This window comes from Agelaius tricolor, unplaced genomic scaffold (genome assembly GCF_023055355.1).
Source record: "Agelaius tricolor isolate 1412-34295 unplaced genomic scaffold, bAgeTri1.0.p SCAF_54, whole genome shotgun sequence".
Classification (NCBI taxonomy): Eukaryota; Metazoa; Chordata; class Aves; order Passeriformes; family Icteridae; genus Agelaius; species Agelaius tricolor.
This window is the reverse complement of record NW_027269314.1, coordinates 966,140-990,905: the sequence shown is the minus strand read 5'-3', so window position 1 is coordinate 990,905 and position 24,766 is coordinate 966,140. Positions and strand designations below refer to the sequence as shown.

The 24,766-nt window shown below is 62.6% G+C and overlaps 1 long non-coding RNA gene and 1 pseudogene across 1 annotated transcript; one reads left to right on the top strand and one right to left on the bottom strand.

The window, feature by feature from the left end:
• Positions 1 to 23,052, bottom strand: part of LOC139604620 (transcription factor COE4-like) — a 28,807-nt pseudogene extending 5,755 nt beyond the window's left edge.
• Positions 3,951 to 4,404, top strand: LOC139604621 (uncharacterized). Its single transcript, XR_011684024.1, has 3 exons — positions 3,951 to 4,011; positions 4,172 to 4,247; positions 4,289 to 4,404. It is a non-coding gene; the product is annotated as an uncharacterized lncRNA (long non-coding RNA).
• Positions 23,053 to 24,766: the final 1,714 nt, after the last annotated feature.

The following is a 24,766-nucleotide window of genomic DNA, read 5'->3' as shown; positions in this document are numbered from 1 at the left end:
ACCGAGGGAGGGTGGCACTGCTTGGTCGCACCTCTGGGTGGCACCCCACAGTGTCACCCCTCGATGTCACCCTGCAGTGCCACGCCTCAGTGTCACCCCACAGAGTAAGCCCTTGGTGTCACCCCGCAGTGTCACCTCTCTTTGCCACCCCACAGTGTCACCCTCCAGCACAGCATCACCCTAAAGTGTCACCTCTCACTGTCACCCCTCGATGGTGCCCCCGCAGTGTCACCTCTCAGTGTCACCCCACAGTGCCGCCCCTTGATGTCACCCTGCAGAGCCACCCTCCAGCATAGTGTCACCCCTTGCTGTCAACCCTAGGTGTCACCCCACAGTGCCACCCCACAGTGCCACCCCACAGTGTCACCTCTTGGTGCCACCCCACAGTGCCACCCCACAGTGCCACCCCACCACCCACAGAGCCCGGGGTGACCCTGGCATGGGCCGGGGGTGGCTGGGACTGTCCCAGCTGGTGTCACCTCCCAGGGCTGGGGAGGGGACCGGGACCCTCCAGGTGTGGCAGGAGGGGACTTGAGGGGGGTCCCAGGGTCGGGACTCCCAGGGGTGTCCCCAAGGGGTTCCCAGGGGACACTGGGGGGGTCCCAGGGGTTGTCCCCAGGACGGGGGGTCCCAGGTGGGTTCCAAGGGTGTCCCAGGGGTGTCCCCAAGGGGTCCCCACACACCTGGTTGCTGTGGGGGACCCCATAAAGCGCCTCCACGAGGTCGGCCGCGCGCTTTAGCAGCACCTCCTGGGGACAGGGAGGGGACAGAGGAGGGGACAGAGAGGGGACAGGGAGGTCAGGGGGTGCTGCACCCCCAGTCCACACCCTGTGGTCCCCCTGTGTCCCCATTTCGTGTCCCCAATGACCCCACCCCGTGTCCCCCCTGTGCCCCCCGTTCTGTGCCTCCAGTGACCACCCCCTTGTCCCCTTCCATGGTCACCCCATGTCCCCATTCTGTGTCCCCAATGCCCCTCCTGTGTCCCCCCTGGTCACCACCCCTGACCCCCTCCCCTTCCATGTCCCCAATGACCCCTCCTGTGTCCCCATTCTGTGTCCCCAATGACCCCGCCATGTCCCCATTTTCTGTCCCCAACCCTCCCGTCCCTCCCTGCCCCAAGCCCTGCCACACCCAGGGGACACAACAACTGTCACCCCAACAACTGTCACCCCTCCCTGCCCTTGGGAACCCCCGTGTCCCCGGGGTGTCCCTCCTGTCCCCCGGGGATGTCACTGTCACTGTCCCCCGGGGGTGTCGCTGTCACTGTCCCCCGGGGGTGTCGCTGTCCCCTACCTTGGGCAGGCGCTCGGGGTCCCCGGGGTGCCGCGGGATCACCTTCTGCAGCCGCTGGAACCCGTAATCGATGGTGGGCTCGTTCAGGGCTGGGGACAGGGGACACCACCCTCACTGTCACAATGTCCCCTAGGGGCTAGGACATTGTCCCAAGGTCCATGGCACTGTCCCAGGTGTCTGTGTCACTGTCACAGGGGCTCTGTCCCCTTCCCGGGGTCTGCGTTCCTTTCCTGGCATTTGTGTCCCCATCCCACGAGTGCATGTCACAGTCCCAGGTGTTCCTGTCCCAATTCCAGGTGTCCCCAGCCCAGGACTTTCCATCCCAATCCCAGTGGTCTCCATCCCATTCCCAGGTGTCCCCATTCCATTCCCAGGTGTCTCTAGCCCAACCCCAAGACTCTCTCTCCCATTCTCAGGTGTCCCCACCCCAATCCCAATGTCCCCACCCCGTTCCCAGGTGTCCCCATTCCCGATGTCCCCACCCCATTCCCAATGTCCCCATCTCAACCCTGGGCGTTTCCATCCCATTCCCAGGTGTCCCCACCCCAAGCCCAATGTCCCCATCCCAGTCCCAGGTGTCTCTATCCCAATCCCAGTTGGCCTCTTGGGATTGGGTCTCTATCCCATTCCTGGGTGTCCCTATCTCAATCCCAGGTCCCCCATCCCAATCCCGATGTCCCCAGTCCCAATGTCCCCACCCTAGTCCCAATGTCCCCATCCCAGTCCCGATGTCCCCATCCCAACCCCAACGTCCCCAGCCCAGTCCTGATGTCCCAGTCCTAATGTCCCCAGTCCCAGTGTCTCCAGTCCAGCCCTGATGTCCCCAGTCCCAATGTCCCCACCCCAACCCCAATGTCCCCATCCCAGTCCCAGGTGTCTCTATCCCAATCCCAGTTGCCCTCCTGGGATTGGGTCTCTATCCCATTCCTGGGTGTCCCTGTCTCAATCCCACATCCCCCCATCCCAGTCCCAATGTCCCCAGTCCCAGTGTCTCCAGTCCAGCCCTGATGTCCCCAGTCCCAATGTCCCCATCCCAACCCTGATGTCCCCACCCCAACCCCGACGTCCCAGTCCCGATGTCCCCTCCTCACCCAACCCCAATGTCCCCAGCCCCAATGTCCCTGTCCCTGCTGTAGACGAAGCGTCCCGGGGTGCCCTTGCAGAAGCGCTTGGCCTTGTAGGACAATGTCACCTCCCCACAACCCCAATGTCCCCATGTCCCTGTCCCCGCTGTCCCTCACCGGTGTAGACGAAGCGTCCCGGGGCGCCCTTGCAGAAGTGCTTGGCCTTGTAGGACAATGTCACCTCCACGACCCCCGGGATGTGCCGGGGGGGCGTCTGCACGCGGATGGCGTGGGGGGTGATGAGCTGTGGGGTGGGGGGGGGGGGACACAGCCTCAGCGGTGGCCCCAGGGTGTCCCCAGGGTGTCCCCAAGGTGTCCCCAAGATGTCCCCAAGATGTCCCCGCGCCACCCCGGCCGTACCTCGCTCCACACCAGCACGGTGCCGAAGAGCACCTGGAGGCCATCGAAGAAGTTGTCCCCGATGACGATGACGGTGGCACCGCCTGTGGTCCAGCCCTCGCTGGGGCTGATGGCCTTGATGCAGGGGGTGGCTGCTGGAGGGGACAGTGACAGCCGTGGGGGGACAAGGACAGAGATGGGGGGGGGGGGGGGGGGGGGGCAGTGGGGGACAGGGACAGCAATGGTGGGGACAGAGGGGTGGAAGGGACAGGGACAGAGGTGGGGTGGAGGGGACAGGGACAGAGGGATGGAGGGGACAGTGACAGAGGGACAGAGACGGGGTGGAGGGGACAGGGACAGCAATGGGGTGGAAAGGACAAGGACAGAGGGATGGAGGGGGACAGGGACAGAGGGACAGGGACAGAGGGACAGGGACAGAGGGGTGAAGGGGACGGGGACAGAGATGGGGTGGAGGAGACGGGGACAGCGATGGTGGGGACAGAGGGGGTGGCAGAACTGGGACAGTGACTGCAAGAACAGAGGGGTGGAGGGGGACAGGGAAGAGGGGACAGGCATGGGGACATGGACTGGGAGAGGCATGGGACATGGAATGGGGACAGACGTGGGGACATGGACACATGGACATGGATGGGGACAGGCATGGGGACACAGGGATAGGGACAGTGGGCTGGGGGCAGGGAAGAGGGGACAGGAATGGGGACATGGACTGGGACAGGCATGGGGACATGGACATGGATGGGGACATGAGGGCATGGAGTGGGACAGACACGGACATGGATTGGGACAGATATGGGGACAGAGGGACGTGGCCATGGCTGGGGACACATAAATGGCCACAGGGATACGACTGGGAACAGACATAAGGACACAGATGGTGACAATCACAGGTGGCCACATGGATGTGGCTGGGGACACGCACGTGTGACCACGGTGACACAGGTGGGGACAAACAGAGACACCCACGGACACCCAGCATGGACGGGCACGGACACTTGGGGACAGCAGGGTGGGGGACACAGGGATCACCCGGAGGGTGCCAGGCCAGGCGCTCCCAAAACTTGTCCCCAAGATGTCCCCAAGGTGGCCACAGTGACACAGGTGGGGACAGACAGACACACACATGGATGGGCCCACCAGACATTGGGGACAGCAGGGTGGGGACACAGCTATCACCCCAGGGGGTGCCAGGCCACGCTAGCAGGGTCCCAAAATTTGTCCCCAGGATGTCCCCAAGGTGGCCATGGTGACACAGATGGAGACAGAGACACCCATGGATGGGCCCACCAGACATTGGGGACAGCAGGGTGGGGACACAGGGTGGGGACACAGGGATCACCCAGGAGGTGCCAGGCCACACTGGCAGGGTCCCAAACACGTCCCCAAGATGTCCCCAGGTGGCTACGGTGACACAGATGGGGAGGAACCCATGGACACCCAACCACGTACGAGCACAAACATTGGGGACAGCAGGTGGGGACAGCAGGGTGGGGACAGCAGGGTGGGGACAGCAGGGTGGGGACACAGATATCGCCCCAGGGGTGCCAGGCCATGCTGGCAGGGTCCCAACACATGTCCCCAAGATGTCCCCACGATGTCCCCAGGTGTCCCCTGACCTTCGGAGGGGTCGAGGCGCCGGGCGCGCCGGCCGTGCTTGGAGTTGTTGTGGACGAACATGTTGTCAGACACGGCCAGGACGTGGCCGTCCACGTGCACCGTGGTGGACACCACCACCTGCGGGGACAGGGGACACGCTCACCCTGTGGTGAGGACACCACAGCTGGGGACACCACAGGGCCACTGGGTGCCGTGTCCCTGTAGTGTCCCAGGGGTGTCCCCTGCCCTGTCACAGCACAGGGACGTTGTGTGTGGTGTCCCCACAATGTCCCCACGGTGTCACCACCCCTGTCACACCGCAGGGACGCTGTGTGTGGTGTCCCCACAATGTCCCCATGGTGTCCCCATCCCTGTCACACTGCAGGGACGCTGTGTGTGGTGTCCCCATGATGTCCCCATGGTGTCCCCACCCCTGTCACACCGCAGGGATGCTGTATGTGGTGTCCCCATGGTGTCCCCATCCCTGTCACAAAGCAGGGACGCTGTGTGTGCTGTCCCCACTATGTCCCCATGGCGTCCCCACCCCTGTCACAGCCCTGTCAAACCACAGGGACAATGTGTGCACTGAGTGTGGTGTCCCCACGGTGTCCCCATCGTGTCCCCATCCCTGTCACACCTCAGGGACATTGTATGTGGTATCCCTGTGCTGTCCCCTATGGTGTCCCCATCCCTGTCACAGCCCTGTCACACCACAGTGGGCTCCGGCTGTGGTGTCCCCATGGTGTCCCCATGGTGTCACAGCGGTGGCCCGAGGGTGGCCCCCCCCATCCTGGGGTCACCAGCCCCCCCAGGGACCCCCCCAGGCTGCCGAGCTCCTTCCCCAGGACACTCAGGGGACACCCAGGGGACCCCAAACCCCCCCAGGGGTCCCCAAACCCCTTTTAGGGTCACCCCAAGTCCCCAAACCCCTTTTAGGGCCACCCTCACTCCCCCAAACCCCCCCAAACCTCCCTGAGGCCCCCTCAGGACCCCTCCAGGAGACCCCAAACCCCTTTTAGGGTCACCCCCTAAGGCACCTCCCCAAATCCCTTTTAGGGTCACCCCAAGACCTCCAAGTTCCCCTCAGGGAAACCCAAACCCCTTTTAGGGTCACCCCCAGTCCCCCAAATTCCCCCAAGTGACCCCAAACCCCCTTGAAGCCCCCTCAGGACCCCTCCAGCAGACCCCAGACCCCTTTAAGGGCCACCCCCAACTTCCCAAATTCCCCCCAGGTCTTCCCTGCCCCAGCCCTTCCAGGACACCCCAAATCCCTTTTAGGGTCACCCCCACACCTGCAAATTCCCCCCAGGGAAACCCAAACCACCCCCTAAGGGACCCCCCAAATCCCTTGTAGGGTCACCCCCAGTCCCACAGATTCCCCCCAGAGGATCCCAAACCCCTTTTAGGGTCACTCCCAATCGCCCAAATTCCCCCCAGGGAAATCCAAACCCTTTTTAGGGCTGCCCCCTAAGGGACCCCCCCAGGCCCTTTTCAGGGTCATCCCCACTCCCCCAAATTCCCCCCAGAGGAACCCAAACCCCTTTTAGGGCCACCTCCTAAGGGACCTCCCCAAAGCCCTTTCAGGGTCACCCCAAGACCTCCAAGCTCCCCCCAGGGAAACCCAAACCCTTTTTAAGGCCGCCCCTTAAGGGACCCCCCAGGCCCTTTTAGGGTCACCCTCACTCCCCCAAAGTCCCCCCAGAGGACCCCAAACCCCTTCTAGGGCCACCCTGACTCCCCCAAATCCCCCCAAACCCCCCTGAGGCCCCCTCAGGACCCCTCCAGGAGACCCCAAACCCCTTTTAGGGCCACCCCTTCAGGGACCCCCCCAAACCCCTTTTAGGGTCGCCCCAAGACCTCCAAGTTCCCCTCAGGGAAACCCAAACCCCTTTTAGGGTCACCCCCACACCCCCAAATTCCCCCCAGGGAAATCCAAACCCTTTTTAGGGCCGCCCCCTAACGGGACCCGACCCCCCCCAGACCCATTTTAGGGTCACCCCCCACTCCCCCAAATTCCCCCCAAATCCCTCGAGCCCTTTAAGAGACCCCAAATCCGCCGCCACCCTGCAAATCCCACCGCCGCCCTATAAAAAACCCCAAATCCGGCCTGAAAACCCCAAAAATCTCCGCTCTCCCCCCCCCCCCCCAACCTCCCCCCCCCTCCCCGGTCGCAGCTGGGTCCTGGCCCCCCCCGAAGTTCATCAGGGCTCGCTAACGAGATGTTAATTATGACATTTCGGTGATTAACGACCCCATTTGCATCGCGGCACCGGCGGCGGGAGAGCGGCGGGAAAAGGGGGGGGGGGGGGGATCTGTGGGGTTTGTGGGATCAGGGGGGGACGGGAATAAAGGGGGGACGGGGGGGTTCCCTTTTAGGGCATGGGGGAATGGGGGTGGCCCTAAGAGGGGTTTGGGGTCTGCTGGAGGGGGTCCTGAGGGGGTTTCGAGGGAGTTTGGGGTCTCCTGGGGGGATTTGGGGGGCTGGGGGTGACCCTAAAACGGGTTTGGGCAGGGGGGTCCCTGAGGGCGTGGCCCTAAAAGGGGTTTGGGGAGGTCCCTTATGGGGTGGCCCTAAAAGGGGTTTGGGTTTCCCGGGGGGGAATTTTGGGGAGTGGGGGTGGTCTTAAAATGGGTTTGGGGTCTGCTGGAGGGGTTCTGAGGGGGTTTTGAGGGGGTTTGGGGTCTCTTGCGGGGATTTGGCGGGGCTGGGGGTGACCCTAAAAGGGGCTTGGGTTTCCCTGGGGGGAACTTGGAGGTCTTGGGGTGACGCTAAAAGGGGTTTGGGGAGGTCCCTGAAGGGGTGACCCTAAAAGGGGTTTGGGGTCTCTTGGGGGCAATTTGGGGGAGTGAGGGTGAGCCTAAAAAGGGCCTGGAAGGGGGGTCCCTTAGGGGGCAGCCCTAAAAAGGGTTTGGATTTCCCTGGGGGGAATTTGGGCGATTGGGAGTGACCCTAAAAGGGGTTTGGGGTCTGCTGGATGGGGTCCTGAGGGGGTTTCGAGGGGGTTTGGGGTCTCTTGGGGGGATTTGGGGCGCTGGGGATGACCCTAAAAGGGCTTGGGCAGGGGGGTCCCTGAGGGCGTGGCCCTAAAAGGGGTTTGGGGTCCTCTGGGGGGAAATTGGGGGAGTGGGGGTGACCCTAAAGCGGGTTTGGGGTCTGCTGGAGGGGTCCTGAGGGGGTTCCGAGGGGGTTTGGGGTCTCTTGCGGGGATTTGGCGGGGCTGGGGGTGACCCTAAAAGGGGCTTGGGTTTCCCTGGGGGGAACTTGGAGGTCTTGGGGTGACGCTAAAAGGGGTTTGGGGAGGTCCCTGAAGGGGTGACCCTAAAAGGGGTTTGGGGTCTCTTGGGGGGAATTTGGGGGAGTGAGGGTGACCCTAAAAAGGCCTGGAAGGGGGGTCCCTTAGGGGGCGGCCCTAAAAAGGGTTTGGATTTCCCTGGGGGGAATTTGGGCGATTGGGAGTGACCCTAAAAGGGGTTTGGGGTCTGCTGGATGGGGTCCTGAGGGGGTTTCGAGGGGGTTTGGGGTCTCTTGGGGGGGATTTGGGGGGCTGGGGGTGACCCTAAAACGGGTTTGGGCAGGGGGGTCCCTGAGGGCGTGGCCCTAAAAGGGGTTTAGGGTCCCCTGGGGGGAATCTGTGGGACTGGGGGTGACCCTAAAGCGGGTTTGGGGTCTGCTGGAGGGGTCCTGAGGGGGTTTTGAGGGGGTTTGGGGTCTCTTGCGGGGATTTGGGGGGCTGGGGGTGACCCTAAAAGGGGCTTGGGTTTCCCTGGGGGGAAATTGGAGGTCTTGGGGTGACGCTAAAAGGGGTTTGGGGAGGTCCCTGAAGGGGTGACCCTAGAAGGGGTTTGGGGTCTCTTGGGGGCAATGTGGGGGAGTGAGGGTGACCCTAAAAAGGGCCTGGAAGGGGGGTCCCTTAGGGGGTGACCCTAAAAAGGGTTTGGATTTCCCTGGGGGGAATTTGGGCGATTGGGAGTGACCCTAAAAGGGGTTTGGGGTCTCCTGGAGGGGTCCCGAGGGGGCCTCAAGGGGATTTGGGGTCTCTTGGGAGGACTTTGGGGAAGTGAGGGTGACCCTAAAGGGGTGTGGGGGGAATCCCAGGGAAACCCTAAAGGGGTTTTCCCCGTTTGGGGGGAATCGAGTCCCCAGTTCCCCTCGACCCCTTTGGGGAATCCTTTTGGGGTCGCCCGCACCTCGCTCCACCTTTTAGGGCTTGAAATTTGGGGGTGTTTGTAAAGGGCGGTGGTAGATTTTTTTTTAGGGTGGTGGCAGATTTGGGATTTTTCAAAGGGGTCGAGGCAAACTGGGGACTTGATTCCCCTTGGACCCTATGGGAAATCTTTTTTGGGGTCACCTGAACCCCTTTTTGGGGTGTCCTCCACCCTATCTGTGGTGTCCCCAAGCGTCGCCTCGAATTGTCACCCTTTATAGGGCAGCAGTGGATTTTTTTAGGGTGGTGGCAGCGGATTTGGGATTTTCAAGGGGTTTGAGTGGAATTGGAGACTTGATTCCCCTCAACCCCTTTGGGAAATCCTTTTGGGGTCAGATGAACCCCTTTTAGGATCAAAATTTGGGGTTTTTTATAGGGTGGCGGTGGATTTTTTAGGGTGGCGGTAAATTTGGGATTTTCAAAGGGGTCAAGAGCAATCGAGTCCCCAAACCCCCTTGGACCCTTTGGGGAATCCTTTTGGGGTCACCTGAAACCCTTTTTGGGATCTCCTCCACCCTCTTGGTGATGTCCCCAAGTGTGACCTTTTATAGGGTGGCGATGGAATTTTTAGGGTGGCGGTAAATTTGGGATTTTCAAATGGGTTGATGGGAACTGGGGGCTCGATTCCCCTCGACCCCTTTGGGAAATCTTTTTTGGGGTCACCTGCATCCCCTTTTGGGATCTCCTCCATGATGTCCCCAAGTGTCACCTGGAAGTGTCACCTTTTATAGGGCGGCGGCAGATTTGGGATTTTCAAAGGGATCAATTGGAACTGGAGACCCAATTCCCCTTGGACCCTTTGGGAAATCTTTTTGGGGTCACCTGAACCCCTTTTTGGGGTGTCCTCCACCCTATCTGTGGTGTCCCCAAGCGTCGCCTCGAATTGTCACCTTTTATAGGGCAGCAGTGGATTTTTTAGGGTGGTGGCAGTGGATTTGGGATTTTCAAGGGGTTTGAGGGGAATTGGAGACTTGATTCCCCTCAACCCCTTTGGGAAATCCTTTTGGGGTCACCCGCACCCCTTTTTGGGGTCAAAATTTGGGGTATTTTATAGGGCGGCGGTGGATTTTTTAGGGTAGTGGTAAATTTGGGATTTTTCAAAGGGGTCGAGGGGAATTGGGGGCTCGATTCCCCCCGAACGGGGGGAATCGAGCCCCCAGTTCCCCTCGACCCCTTTGGGGAATCCTTTTGGGTCTCTTACACCCCGTTCTGGTGTCCCCTCCACCCTCTCGGCGATGTCCCCAAGTGTCACCTGGAAGCGCCGCATGTCCCGCGGGTTCCCGGCGTTCTTCAGGCAGTTCTGGTTGCACTTGAGGAAAAACTTGAGGAAAAACCTGAAATTTTTTTTTTTTTGGGGGGGGGGAAAAAAGAGGGGACAAACGTGTCCCTCATGGTGTCCCCAATCTCAGTGTCCCCATCCCGGTGTCCCCATCCCAATGTCCCGTTCTGTCCTCGTTCTGCTGTCCCTTCTTGTCACCACCCCATCATTGTCCCCATCCCAGTGTCCCCATCTCCATCCTGGTGTCCCCATCCCGGTGTTCCCATCCCCATCCCAGTGTCCCCATTCTGTCCCCATCCCAATGTCCCATTGTGTCCCCATTCTGCTGTCCCTTCTTGTCACCAACCCATCATTGTCCCCATCCCAGTGTCCCCAATCTCAGTGTCCCCATGGTGTCCCCACTCCTGGTGTCCCCATCCCAATGTCCCGTTCTGTCCTCGTTCTGCTGTCCCTTCTTGTCACCAACCCATCATTGTCCCCATCCCAGTGTCCCCAATCTCAGTGTCCCCATGGTGTCCCCACTCCTGGTGTCCCCATCCCAGTGTTCCCATGCTGTCCCAGTTCCACTGTCCCTTCTTGTCACCACCTCATCATTGTCCCCATCCCAGTGTCCCCATTCTGTCCCCATCCCGTCCCCATCTCAGTGTCCCATTCTGTCCCTGTTCCGCTGTCCCTTCTTGTCACCACCCCATCATTGTCCCCATCCCCACTCTGGTGTCCCCATCCCAGTGTCCCCATCCTGTCCCCATCCCACTGTCCAATTCTGTCCCCATCCCACTGTCCCCATGCCCATCCCAGTGTCCCCATCCTTATCCCAGTGTCCCCATCCCTGTCCTACTCTGTCCCCATCCCATTGTCCCCATCCCATCCCAGTGTTCCCATCCTGGTGTCCCTATCCTGCCCAGTGTCCCCAACCCAGTGTCCCCATCCTGTCCCCCTTCCACTGTCCCCATCCCACTGTTCCCATCTCATCCCTCTCCACTGTCCCCATCCAACAAAGTCACCCTGTCCCCATTCCCATGTCCCATTCTGTCCCCATCCCATTGTGCCACCCTGTCCCAATCCCACTGTCCCATCCCACCCCAGTGTCCCCCTTGACATGGCACTGGCGACACTGTTGGGGACAACGGGGTGGAAGACACACAGGTTCCCATCCCATGTCCCTCCCTGTCCCCATCCCAGTGTCCCCATCCCACGTCCCTCCCTGTCCCCATCCCGCTGGGGGTGACACCGGGGTCCCTGGGAACATTGGGGACTCCTGGGCCCGTCCTTGGGGTCACACAGGGTTTGGGGACATCTGAGGGACCCCAAGTGGGCTCAGCCCCGGGTCAGACTGTGGGGACACGGAGGAGGTTTCCAGGGAATGGGGATCCCACAAAAAAGGGGTTACATGGAAAGGGGATCCCATAAAAAGGGGACACATAAAAAGGGGGATCCCACAAAAAAGGGGGTCCCAGGGAATGGGGATTCCACAGAAAAGGGTTCACATGAAAAGGGGATCCCATAAAAAGGGAGTCCCAGGAAAGCGGGATCTCACAAAAAAAGGGGGTCCCAGAAAAAGGGGGTCCCAAAAGAAAGGGGGATCCCACAAAAAGCAGGTCCCAAAAAAAGGGGATCCCACGGAAAAGGGGTCTCAGGCAGAGGGGATCCCACAAAAAGGGGATCCCAGGAAAAAAGGGTCCCCGGGGGGAAAAGGATCCCAGGGACCCCACAAAAAGGGGATCCTGCAAAAAGGGATCCCACAAAAAAAGGGTCATGGGGGAAAAGGATCCCACTAAAAAGGGGTTACATGGAAAGGGGGATCCCAGGGAACAGGGATCCCATAGAAAAGGGGTTTCCAGGGAAAGTTATTCCTACAGAGAGGGGGTCCCAGGGAAAGAGATCCCACAAAAAAAAGGGTCCCATGGATGAGGGGATCACAGGGAAAAGGGGATCCCACAAATCAGGGGATCCCATGGATGAGGGGATCCCACAAAAAGGGATCTCATGGGGAGGGCATCCCATAAAAAGGAACTGCCATGGAGGGGAGGATCCCATGGAAAGGAAATGGGGATCCCATGGATGAGGGGATCCCACAAAAAAGGGTCCCACAGAAAGAGGATTTTGGGAACAGGGATCCCATGAAAAAAGGGCTTCCATGGAAAGGGGCATCCCACAAAAAGCAGATCCCATGAAATGGGGGTCCCACAGCGAGGGGCTCCCCATGGAAAAGGGGGATCCCACAAAAAGGGATCTCATTTAGAGAATCCCATGGAAAAGAGGGATCTCAAAAAAAAAGGGGGATCCCACAGTGAGGGGCTCCCCATGGAAAGGGGGATCTCACAAAAAGGGGATCCCACAAAAAGGGGATCTCATTTCTAGAACCCCATGGAAAAGGGGGACCCCACAAAAAGGGATCTCACACTGAGGGGGTCCCGACCCCACAGAAAGGGGGTCCCACCTGTTCCCCCCATTCCCCAGATTCCCATAATCCCATTCCCGCCCCGCGGGTGGCCATCAGGGCGATGGAGAAGCTGGAAAACGCCGGGAAACACCCCAAAAACGCCCCCAAAACGGCGGGAAAACGCCCCAAAAACGGCCCCGCCACTCCCGGCACAGCGCGGCCGCGGGGGAGCCCCAAATCCCCCCAAAAAAACCCACAAATTCCCCCCTAAACCCCCCAAATCCCAGCCCCAGGTAGGGGGGCTGGGGCTGAACCCCCGCGAGTTAAAAATACGGGGCCGGCGCATTAATTAGCATCGCTAATTACCATTGAATATGCAAATGCCCGGCGCCGCTGCCGAGCACCTTCTGCTCGCGGCGCATAAATTTGAATGCGCAATTAGCATAATCGTGGCTAATTAATGAGAAGCGTCAATTTTCGCAGCCGGGTAATTTGATTAACGCCGCGAGAGGGGCACTTAGCGCGCTCTCAAACCAGCGGGGCTGGCCCGGGGGGGGACACGGGGACACGGGGGACAGGGGGGGCTGGGGACACGGCTGGGGACGCGGCTGGCCCTGCGTGACCCCCCCGGAAGGGACAGGGGACACCCCGAAAGGGACGGGGACAGGGGACACCCCAAAAGGGACAGGGATGGGGACAGGAGACACCCCGAAAGGGACGGGGATGGGAAGAGGGGACACCCCAAAAGTGATGGGGCTGGGGACATGGGGATGCCCCGAAAGTGAAGGGGATGGGGACAGGGGACACCCCGAAAGGGATGGGGATGGGGACAGGGGATTGGGGACACCCCAAAAGTCCTGGGGCGGATTGGGGACACCTCAAAAGTGATGGGGATGAGGACAGGGGACATCCTAAAACTGATGGGGATGAGGACAGGGAACACCCCGAAAGGGACAGGGATGGGGACAGGAGATTGGGGACACCCCAAAAGTCCTGGGGCGAGTTGGGGACACCCCAAAAGGGATGGGGCTGGGGACACCCTAAAACTGATGGGGATGACGACAGGGGACACCCCAAAAGTGATGGGGATGGGGGACACCCCAAAAGTGACGGGGATGGGAACAGGGGACGCCCCGAAAGTGACGGGGATGGGGACAGGGGACACCCCAAAAGGGATGGGGACAGGGGATGCCCTGAAAGGGATGGGGGTGGGGAGAGGGGATTGGGGACACCCCAAAAGTGATGGGGATGGGGATGGGGACATCCCAGAAGTGTTGTGAATGGGGATAGGGGACACCCCGAAAGTGACAGGGAGGGGGGCAGGGGACACCCCATAAATGATAGGGATGGGGGGGGGACAGGTTGGGGACATGCCTGGAACTGCATGACCCCCCGAAAGGGATGGGAATGGGGACACCTCATAAGTGACTGGAATGGGGAGACGGGACACCCCAAAAGTGACGGGGATGGGGACACCCAAAAAGTGCTGGGGCAGGTTGGGGACACCCCAAAAGTGACGGGGACAGGGGACGCCCCAAAAGTGATCAGGATGGGGATAGGGGATTGGGGACACCCCAAAAGTGACGGGGATGGGGACAGGGGACACCCCAAAAGGGGTGGGAATGGGGACATGGGGACGCCCTGAAAGTGATGGGGACACCCCAAAAGTGTTGTGAATGGGGACAGAGGACACCTCAAAAGTGACTGGAATGGGGCGGGGACACCCCAAAAGTGATGGGGATGGGGACACCCCAAAAGTCCTGGGGCAGGTTAGGGACGCCCCAAAAGTGATGGGGATGGGGACAGAGGACACTCCAGAAGGGACAGGGGACACCCCAAAAGTGACGGGAATGGGGACAGAGGACACACCAAAAGTGATGGGAATGGGGACAGGGGATGGGGGACACCCCAAAAGTGATGGGGATGGGGGCGCCCCATAAGTGTTGTGAATGGGGAGAGGGAACACCCCAAAAGTGACAGGGATGGGGGGGGACAGGTTGGGGACATGCCTGGAACTGCACAATACCCCAAAAGGGATGGGGATAGGGACAGGGGACACCCCAAAAGTCCTGGGGCGGGTTGGGGACACCCCGAAAGTGATGGGGATGGGGGCACCCCAAAAGTGACTGGAATAGGATGGGGACAACCCAAAAGTGATGGGAATGGGGACAGGGGACACTCCAAAAGGGACAAGGGACACCCCAAAAGGGATGAGGATGGGGACAGAGCATTGGGGACACCCTGAAAGTGATGGGGATGGGGACAGGGGATTGGGGACACCCCAAAAGTAATGGGGACAGGGGACATCCCGGAAGACCTGGGGTGGGTTGGGGACACCCCTAAAGTGACAAGGATGGGGACAGAGGAAACCCCAAAAGTGATGGGGCCAGGGGATTGGGGACACCCCGAAAGTGATGGGGATGGGGAGAGGGAACACCCTAAAAGTGCTGGGGTGGGTTGGGGACACTCCTGCAAGTGGGTGACCCCCCAAAAGTGCTGGGGATGGGGACAGGGGACACCCCAAAAGTGATGGAGATGGAGACACCCCAAAAGTTCCTGAGGTGGGTTGGGGACACCCCAAAAGTCTTGTGACTGGCGACAGGGGACACCCCAAAAGTGCTGGGGATGGGGGGGGACAGGTTGGGGACACACCTGGCACTGGGTGACTCCCTAAAAGTTCTGGGTGGCTCCCAAACGTCCTGGGAATGGGGACTGGGGACATCCCAAAAGTCCTGGGGAGGGTTGGGGGACACGCCTGGCACTGGGGGACCCCACAGAAGTCCTGAGGCTGAGGGGGGCACGCAGGGACATTTGGGACATTTGGGACACGGCCACCAACCATTGGGGTGTCACCTCCCAAGGGGACACCAGTCCCAGGGGGGGTCCTGTGACCCCAAAAGCGCCATCGTGGGGACAGCCCCAGGACACCTGCGTGACAGGGGACACGGGGACAATGGCAGTGACAAGGGGACAACAAGTGACAACCCCGGGCTTGGCTCGGTGGCACCAGGGAGGTGACACCAGGACAGGCAGGAAGGACTCCGGTGGGGACAGGGACAGAGGGACCACAGGGACAGGGACACAGCCACCCTGGGATGTCCCCAACGCACCCAGTGCCACCTCCATTATTGATGTGACATCTGTCACCCCCTGGGGACACCAGGAGTGCCCTCTGCTGTCCCTCGGCTCATCAGCATCCTGTCCCCAAGCCTGGGGACACTGCCGGTGGCTGCCACCCCCTCCAGGCCACCATGAGGTCCCCCGTGTCCCCAGTGTCCCCCGATGTCCCCAGTGTCCCCGATGTCCCCCAATGTCCCCACACCTGTCAATGATGACGGGGTCCGAGGGGGTCTCGTTGCGGTTCCCGCAGCTCTTCTTGTCACAGCAGCGGCTGGACAGGGGACAGCAGGTGACATCAGGGGACAGCGAGAGCTGAGGGACCCCCAAACCCCGGGGGGGACACGCCAGGTCCCCGTGTCCCACCCTGGGACTGCCCCGTCACTCAGGGGTGGGGACAGAGGGGACAGCAGGGAGGGGACACAGCGGAGGGGACACTCAGGGGTGGCACTTTGCCACCCCTTTATGGGGCTGGGGACAGATTTGGGAGTCCTGGGGACTCTGTGTCACCCCTGGGTGGCTCTGAGGGGTTGGGGACCCGTTCCTGTCACTTTTGGGTGGCTCTGAAGGGGTTGGGGACCCACCCCGAGACTCCGTGTCCCCCCCAGGTGACACAGCAGGGCCACCCGCAGTCCCCAAGCACGAGGGGACGCCGGGGATGGCCTGTCCCCTGTCGCGGGATCAATTAGCGGCGCTGCCTCGGCTCGTTAATGAGCACGGGCTCGGTGACCACGAGCTGGCACCGAAGGGACCTTGGGGACACGCCTGTCACCCCCCGGCTGTCACCTGCACATGATCTCGTGCGTCAGCAGCACCCGGCACATCTCGGGGTTCTTGTCCTGCCCCTCGTAAATGATGGCCTGGAGGGGACACCGAGGGGACAGCCGCGACACCGGGGTGGCACCGGGGAGGCGCTCCCGAGCCCCGTCACCTGCGCCACCTCCCCGCCCCCGGCCAGGTGTGGCCGCGGCGACATCCAGATGTCACCGGCGGGTGGGGCCGGGGGGGGATTTTTGGGGGGGATTTTTGGGGGGTCTCGGTACCTGCTTGGACATGGAGTCAATGAGGCGCACGTACAAATCCTGCTCGGTGCGGAGCCCTGCGGGGACACCGGAGGGGTCACCCCTCTTGTCGCCTCCCCCTGGGGACACCCCAAAGGCCGCACGGAACCCCCAAAGCCCCTGGCGCACCGTTGCTGTAGAGCAGCTGCAGCCGGTAGTGGATCCCGTTGTTGGTTTTCTCCCCGTTCTGCTCCTTGAGGGGTTTGGGGGGACAAAATCCACAGCCAGGGGTCAGCCGGTCACTCCATGTCCCCTCCTGGTCACTCCATGTCCCCTCCTGGTCACTCCATGTCCCTCCCACACCGTTTTGGGGTCGCTCGTGCCACGATTTGGGGTCGCGCTCCGGCCTCACCGCGACTGCGAGCGGGGGCGGCCCCGCGGGAGGTTTTGGGGCGGTTTTGGGGTTTTGGGGTTTTTTTTTTGGTGGGTTTTTTTTGGTGCTTTTTTTGGGGGGTGGTTTCAAGGTTTTGGGGTGGTTTTGGGGTTGTTTTCTTGGGGTTTCTCACCCGCTCCTTCTCCACGAAGTCGATGAAGCAGGTGCGCTCCACCTCCACGGGCTGGCCCTGGCGGTCGTACATGGCCAGCACGAAGTGGAAGAAGTTGGACTTGCGCAGGTTGGCCGGGGGCTGCTTCTCGAAGTGAGCGCGGGCCAGCGACACCCCGCTGCGACAGGGCCACGGTGTGGGGACAGCCGCGACAGCAACATGACCACAACCCCGGCAGCGGGAACCCCAAAACCCCGGGAACCCCAAAACCCCGCGAACCCAAAACCCTGAGAACACCAAACCCCGGGAACCCCAAAACCCCGGGAACCTCAAAACCCGGGAATCCCAAACTCCAAGAATCCCAAACCCCGGGAACCCCAAAACCCCGCGAACCCTAAAACCCTGAGAACACCAAACCCCGGGAACCCCAAAAGCCCGAGAACCCCAAAACCCCGGGAACCCCAAACCCCGGAAACCCCCAAAACCCGGGAATCCCAAACCCCGGGAACCCCAAAACCCCGAGAACACCAAACCCCGGGAACCCCAGTCCTGGGGATCCCCAGCACCGGAGAACCCCCAAAACCCCCAAAACCCGAGAACCCCAAATGCCGGGAACCCCAAAACCCCGAGAACCCCAAAACCCCGAGAACCCCCCAAACCCCGGAAACCCCAAAACCCTGAGAACACCAAACCCCGGGAACCCCAAAACCCCGAGAACCCCAAAAGCCTGAGAACCCCAAACCCCGGGAACCCCAAAACCCCGGGAACCCCAAACCCCGAGAACCCCAGTCCTGGGGATCCCCAGCACCGGGAACCCCCAAAACCCCCAAAACCCGAGAACCCCAAAACCCCGGGAACTCCAAAACCCCAAGAACCCCAGTCCTGGGGATCCCCAGCACCGGGAACCCAAATCCTCGGGATCCCCATCCCCCTGAACCCCAGTCCTGGGAACCCCCAGCATCGGCAACCCCCAAAACCCCGTCCAGGGGTCCCCCAGGACTGGAACCCTCAGTGCCCCCTCTCGAGGACCCTCCCCAGCTCCCCCATCCTGGGGATCCCCATCCCCAAGAACCCCAATCCTGGTCCACCTGGAAACTAAACCTCAGGAACTCTCCAACACGGGGACCCCCAGCACCCCATTCCCAGGAACCCCAAAACCCCCTCCGTGGGACACCAGAACCCCCAAAACCCCCTCTTGGGGACCCCCAGCACCGGGAACCCCCAAAACCCCATCCCGGGGACCCCCAGCACCGGGAACCCCCAAAACCCCATTCCAGGGATCCTCATTGCCAAGAACCCAAATCCTGGGGACCCCCAACACTCTGGCATGGGGACCCCCAGCACCCCATTCCCAGGAACCCCAAAACCTCCTCCATGGGACACCAGAACCCCCAAAACCCCCTCTTGGGGACCCTCAGCACCGGGAACCCCCAAAACCCCACCCTGGGGATCCTCATTGCTGAGAACCCAAATCCTGGGGACCTCCAGTACCAGGACCCCCCAAAACTTCTTCCATGGGACACCAGCACCCCAGCACCCCATCCTGGGGACCCCCCTAAACCCCATCCCGGAGACCCCCCAAAATCTCCTCCATGGGACACCAGTGCCCCATCCTGGGGATCCCCATCACCCCAATATTGGGACACCCAAAAACAGCACCGGGACCCCCAGACCGTCCTGCATGGGACCCCCTCTGGCACCCCTTCCCAGAACCCCAAAATCCCAAAATTCCCAAATCCCAAAACCCCGAAATTCACTCCTTGGGACCCCCGGCACCCTGGCCTAGGACCCCCAAAACCTACAGCACCCTGTCCCCAGGGCCACCAGGACCCCGTCCCCAGGGCCACCAGCCTGTCCCTAAGGCCACCAGCCTGTCCCCAAGGCCACCAGCCTGTCCCTAAGGCCACTAGGACCCCGTCCCCAAGACCCCCAGGATCCTGTCCCCAAGGCCACCAGGACCCCATCCCCAGGGCCACCAGCCTGTCCCCAAGACCCCCAGGATCCTGTCCCCAAGGCCACCAGCCTGTCCCCAAGGCCCCACGAGGGGGACACCCAGCACCCCCTCCCTGTCCAGGGTAGGGGACACACATGGGGACACCCTGCCCCTGGCATCGGGGACACAAGGGACAGAAGGGGACAGAAGGGACATCCCTGAGCCCTCCCCGCCCAAGCCACCCCTCAGTGCCACCTCTGGGCTCGCCGCTGTCACCACCGCTGTCCCTGCCCCAACACCCGCGGTGACAGGACGGTGACAGCGGAGCCACTTCAGGGACGATGGCCGCAGCACAGTCCCCATCACTGTCACCGTGTCCTCACCCCCCTGTCCCCTCGGTGTCCCCCCGGCGGCAGCGGAGCGGGTCCCCAGTGTCACCCCCGCCACAGCCACACGCCAACCCAGCCCCTTGGCGACACTCTGGGGACATTTCTCTGAGGACAACCTCCTTCAGCTGCTCCCCGGGGTCACAAACTGTCCCCAGGGTCACCGCGGGGTCCCAAAGTGTCCCCAGGGTCACCTGTGGGGGTCACAAACTGTCCCCAGGGTCACCTGTGGGGGTCCCAAACTGTCCCTAGGGTCACCCGCAGGGTCCCAAATTGTCCCTAGGGTCACCCGCGGGGCCACACCTGCCGAGGTGACAATACCTGTGCGCGGCCACCCCAAACGGGTCACATCATGTCCCCACACCCACGGCGCATCCCTTGTCCCCTCCCCGCGCTGGTGGCTTCGCTCTCAGGGTCCCACCACCCCCGCGGGGACACCTCTGTCCCCTCACTGTCCCCTCACTGTCCCCTCACTGTCCCCTCCCTACAACGGGACAGCGGCGCCCGCGGCTCCTTCCAACCCCACAGATTCCCCAAATTGCCCCAAATGGCCCCGGTGCCGGGGGTGGCTCTGGCTGTCGCCACTGTCCCCCGCTGTCCCCCGCCGTGTCCCCCCCGCGCTGCCGGCCCCGCCCGCCGCGTTAATTAATTATTAAAGGCAATCAAGCATTTCCAAGCAGCCGCGGCCCCGGCGCTTCCAGGAAAGCGGCGGCGGCCCCGGGCACGGCCCTAAAGCGGCTCCCGGGGGGGCTCTGGGGGCTGTGGGGACCCCAGAGCGGGGACACCGCGGAGCTCGGTGCCAAACCTTTGGGGACACTGCGGGACGGGAGCTTGAGAGGGTCCCGGTGCCAGCCCGGAGAGCAGGAACTCGGTGCCACCCCCTTGGGGACACTGCGGTGGCCATGGGGGGACGCTGGTGTTTGTGGGGTGAGGGGAGCGCCTCCCCTCGGGCAGTGTCCCCACGCGCGGTGACACTGCCAGCATGGTGGCACGCACCCAGGTGCCACCAGGGTGGGGACACCCCAAACCGCCCGTCCCTGTCACCAAGGCCAGCCCCGGGTGTGTCCCCCCTGTCCCCCTGCGGGGCTCCCGGGGAGTTTTTGGGGACACAGGAGCTGGCACTGCTGTCCCTCAGCTGTGTCACATTGTCACCCCCGGCGGTGGCTGTCACCGCGGGGGTGGCCGCGCTTTGGGGTCCCTTTGGGGTTTGGGGGGGATTCCCTGAGGTTTTCCAGCATCCCAAAGTTTTGGGGGGACCCCAGGGAGCCACCGCGTGTCCTTAGGGATGCGCCAAACCCGGCAGAGGGGACAGCAGGACAGGGGACAGGGGTGGCACTGACCCCTCCGGGCACAGGCGGGAGAGAGGGACAGGGGAGAGGGGACACTGAGGGAGGGCAGGGAATGGGATCTGAGCACCCCAGAAGGGCAGGGAATGGGATCTGAGCCCCCCAGAAGGGCAATGAATAGGATCTGGGCCACCCAAAAGGGCAGGGAATGGGATCTGAGCCCCCTGGAAAAGGCAGGAATGGGATTTGAGTTCCCTGGAAAAGACAGGGAATGGGATTTGAGCCCCTCAGAAAATGCAGGAATGGGATTTGAGTTCCCTGGAAAAGGTAGGGACGGGATTTGAGTCCCCAAAAGGGCAGGGAATGGGATTTGAGCCCCCTGGAAAAGGCAGGAATAGGATCCGAGTTCCCAGGAGGGCAGGGAATGGGATCTGAGTTCCCCGGAAAAGGCAGGAATGGGATTTGAGCCCCCAAAAGGGCAGGGAATGGGATTAGAGCCCCCCAGAAAAGGCAGGAATGGGATCTGAGTTCCCAGGAAAAGGCAGGAATGGGATTTGAGTTCCCAGGAGGGCAGGAATGGGATTTGAGCCCCCCCAAAGGGCAGGGAATGGGATTTGAGCCCCCAGAAAAGGCAGGGATGGGCACAGCCCCCGTTCCCATTGGCACAAACCCCTGGCAGCTGAAACCCACGGGCATCCCAGGATGCCCAGGGCACCGGGATAGGGGATTCAGAGGCCCAGGGAATGCCAGGAAAAATGGGGGGGGGGGGGGGGGGGGGGGGCACACCTTGGGATGCCCGTGGGACACAGGAACACCGGAATGCCCACGGAACCAGGAATGCCCACGGAACCAGGAATGCCCTGGAATGCCCACAGCTGATGCCCAGGATGCCCACAGGACCTGGAATTCCCATTCCCATGGATCCCAGGACACCCCCAGAGCCCAGGATTCCCACAGCCCCTGGAATATCCTGGAATGCCCACAGCTGATGCCCAGGGTGCCCACAGGACCTGGAATTCCCATTCCCGTGGATCCCAGGACGCTCCCAGAGCCCAGGATGCCCCTGGAATGCCCGCAGTGCCCGGGAGGGCTGCAGAGCCCGGGATGCCCCTGGAATTTGGGATACCAGCGAGAGCCCGAGATGCCCATGGAAAATCTGGGATGCCCCTGGAATTTGGGATACCAGCAGAGCCTGGGATGCCCCTGGAATTTTTGGGATGCCCATAGAGCCTGGCACATCCACAGCCCTGGGATACCCACAGCCTCTGGAATGCCCATGGAAGCTGGGAAACCCGAGGAGCTCGGGATATCCAGATCCCCCCCGGAACACCCATAAGAAACCGGGAATGCCCACAGCCCCTGGGACACCCCCCGGCCCCTGGAATTCCCGCGGAACCCGGCATTCCTCGGGATGCCCCGCAGAGCCCTCGGGATGCCCGCGGAGCTCGGCTTGCGTCCATCCCGCAGCCCCCGGAGCCGCCGGGCTCTCCCTGGGCTGCCCCAAAACTGTCCCCAGGCTGTCCCCGGGCTGTCCCCGGGCTGTCCCCGGGCTGTCCCCGGGCTGTCCCTTACCTCTGCGCCGCCGTGCTGGCGTCCAGGATGCCGGTGCCCTGCAGCCAGCGGCCGGCGGGGAGCCCCGCGCTCAGCGGCTCCTCCTTCATGGGGACCCCCCCCCGGGGCAGCGCCTCCTGCACCGAGAACATGACCGGGGGGCTCAGGGGGGAGCCCCCGGAACCGCCCCCCCAAGCCCCGGGATCAGCACCGGGCAGGTGCCCGGGGCCGCCGTCCCGGCCGCCGGGGAAGCGGCATCTGCGGAGGGAGGGATGGAGGGAGGGAAGGGGAGAGGGAGGGAGAGGGAGGGAGGGAGGAGGGGGCAGAGCCCGAGAAGTTGGAGCTGGAGGAGCCCCGGAGCCGAGTGAGGGGAGGGGAAGGGGCGGGGGGAGGCGAGGGGGGAGAGGGAGGGAGGGAGGAGGGAGGGAGGAAGGCTCGGAGGAGGAGTGGAGGGATGGATGGAGGGAGGGAGAGGAGGGCTGGAGGGAGGGATGGAGGAGGAGTGGAGGAATGGAAGGAGGGAGAGGAGGGCTGGAGGAAGGCTCGGGGGAGGGAGGGATGGAGGGAGGCTCGGGGGAGGGAGGGAGGGAGGGATGGAGCGCGGCAGCGGAGCGAGGGACGGAGGCTCGCAGGGAGGGAGGGCCGAGGCGCAGGGGAGGAGTGGAGGCGGCCGGGGGGGCCCGGCCGGGGGCGGGGGCTCGGTTCCGTTACCGGGCGGGCGGCGGCGGCGGCGGCGCGGGGGGGCGGAGGCAGCGGCGGCAGCGGCGGCGGCGGCAGCGGCAGCAGCAGCAGCAGCGGGCGGCCGGGGGGCGGCCCGGGGGTCCCGGCAACGCCATCGCCGCCCTCTCCCCGCCGCCTCCGCCGCCCCCCGGCCCGGCCCCGGCGGCCCGGCTCGGGCAGCAGCACCATGAGCAGCAGCAGCGCTCGCTGCCGCCGCCCCGCCGCCGCCGCCGCCGCCGCCGCCCCACCGGCCCGGGCCATCCCGGCACCGCCGCCGCCGCCGCCGCCTCCCCGGGGAGGCAGGGCCGGAGCCGCCGGGGGAGGCGGGGGCCGCGGCCGGCCAGGCTGACATCATTCCGGGGAGGAGCGGTCCCTCCCCGCGCCGCGAGGGGGGCGCCGGGCACCCCGAGGGGAGACCCCCGGGAGAGACCCCCGGAGAAATCCCAAATGGGGCCCGGGGGCAGCCAGAAGTGACCCCAATGTGTCCCCCGAGACACCCTGGGGGACCCCAAATGGGTGCCAGGGGTAGCACAAAGTGACCCCAATGTGTCCCTAGGGACACCCCTTTGGGGACCCCAAACAGGTGCCAGGGACGGCACAAAGTGACCCCAATGTGTCCCTAGGGACACCCCTTTGGGGACCCCAAATGGGTGCCAGGGGTAGCACAAAGTGACCCCAATGCGTCCCCAGGGATACCCTTGAGTGTCCCTAAATGGGTGCCAGAGATGGCTCAAAATGGCCCCAATGTGTCCCCCAAGATATCCCAGGGTAACCCCAAATAGGGCCCAGGGACATCCTGGGGTGGCCCCAAACGAGTGCCAGGGGTGGCACAAAGTGACCCCAATGTGTCCCCCAAGATGCCCCGAGATGACCCCAAATCGGGCCCAGTGACACCCCAAACCAGCCCCCGGGATACCCCAGGGTGACCCTAAACGGGTGCCAGGGGTGGCAAAGAGCGACCCCAATGTGTCCCCTGGGGGAGCCCAAACCTGAGGCAGGGGTGGCACAAAGTGACCTCAATGTCTCCCCAGGGACACCCCGGGGTGACCCCAAATGGGAGCCAGGGATGGCATAAAGTGACCTCAATGTCTCCCCAGGGACACCCTGGGGGGGACCCCAAATGGATGCCAGAGATGTCACAAAGTGACCCCAATGTGTCCCCTGGGACACCCCGGGGTGACCCCAAATGGGAGCCGGGGATGGCACACAGTGACCCCAATGTGTCCCCAAAGGGGTGCAAGGGATGGCACACAGTGACCCCAATGTGTCCCCAAAGGGGTGCAAGGGATGGCACACAGTGACCCCAATGCGTCCTTGGGGTGACCCCGAACCGCTCCCAGGGTGTCCCTGACCCCTTTGGGGACCCCAAAAAGGTCCTGGGGGTCCCACGGGTGTCCGTGTCCTTGTCCACCCCAGTGTCCCTCTGTCCGTCCCTGTGTCCATCCATCCTCAGTGTCCATCTCAACATCCATCTGTGCACATCCCCCTCCATCCCAATGTCCATCTGTCCATCCCTGTGCCCCTCTGTCTGTCCATTCCTGTCCCCGTCCATCCCAGTGTCTGTCTGTCCATCCCCTTCCCCATCCATCCCAGTGTCCTTCTGTCCATCCCTGTCCTCATCCATCCCAGTGACCCTCTGTCCGTCCCTGTGTCCACCTCAGCATCCATCTGTGCACATCTCCCTCCATCCCAGTGTCGCTGTGTCCATCTGTCTGTCCCCAGTGTCCCTCTGTCCATCCTGTGTCCATCCATCCTTGGTGTCCATCTCAACATCCATCTGTGCACATCCCCCTCCATCTGTCCATGATCTCGTCCACCCCGGTGTCCATCCAACAACAGCTGCACATTGTTGATCTCAGCGTCCATCATCCATCCATCATCATCATCATCCATCCATCATCCATCCATCCATCCATCATCATCCATCCATCCATCCATCATCCATCCATCCATCATCATCCATCCATCCATCATCCATCCATCATCCATC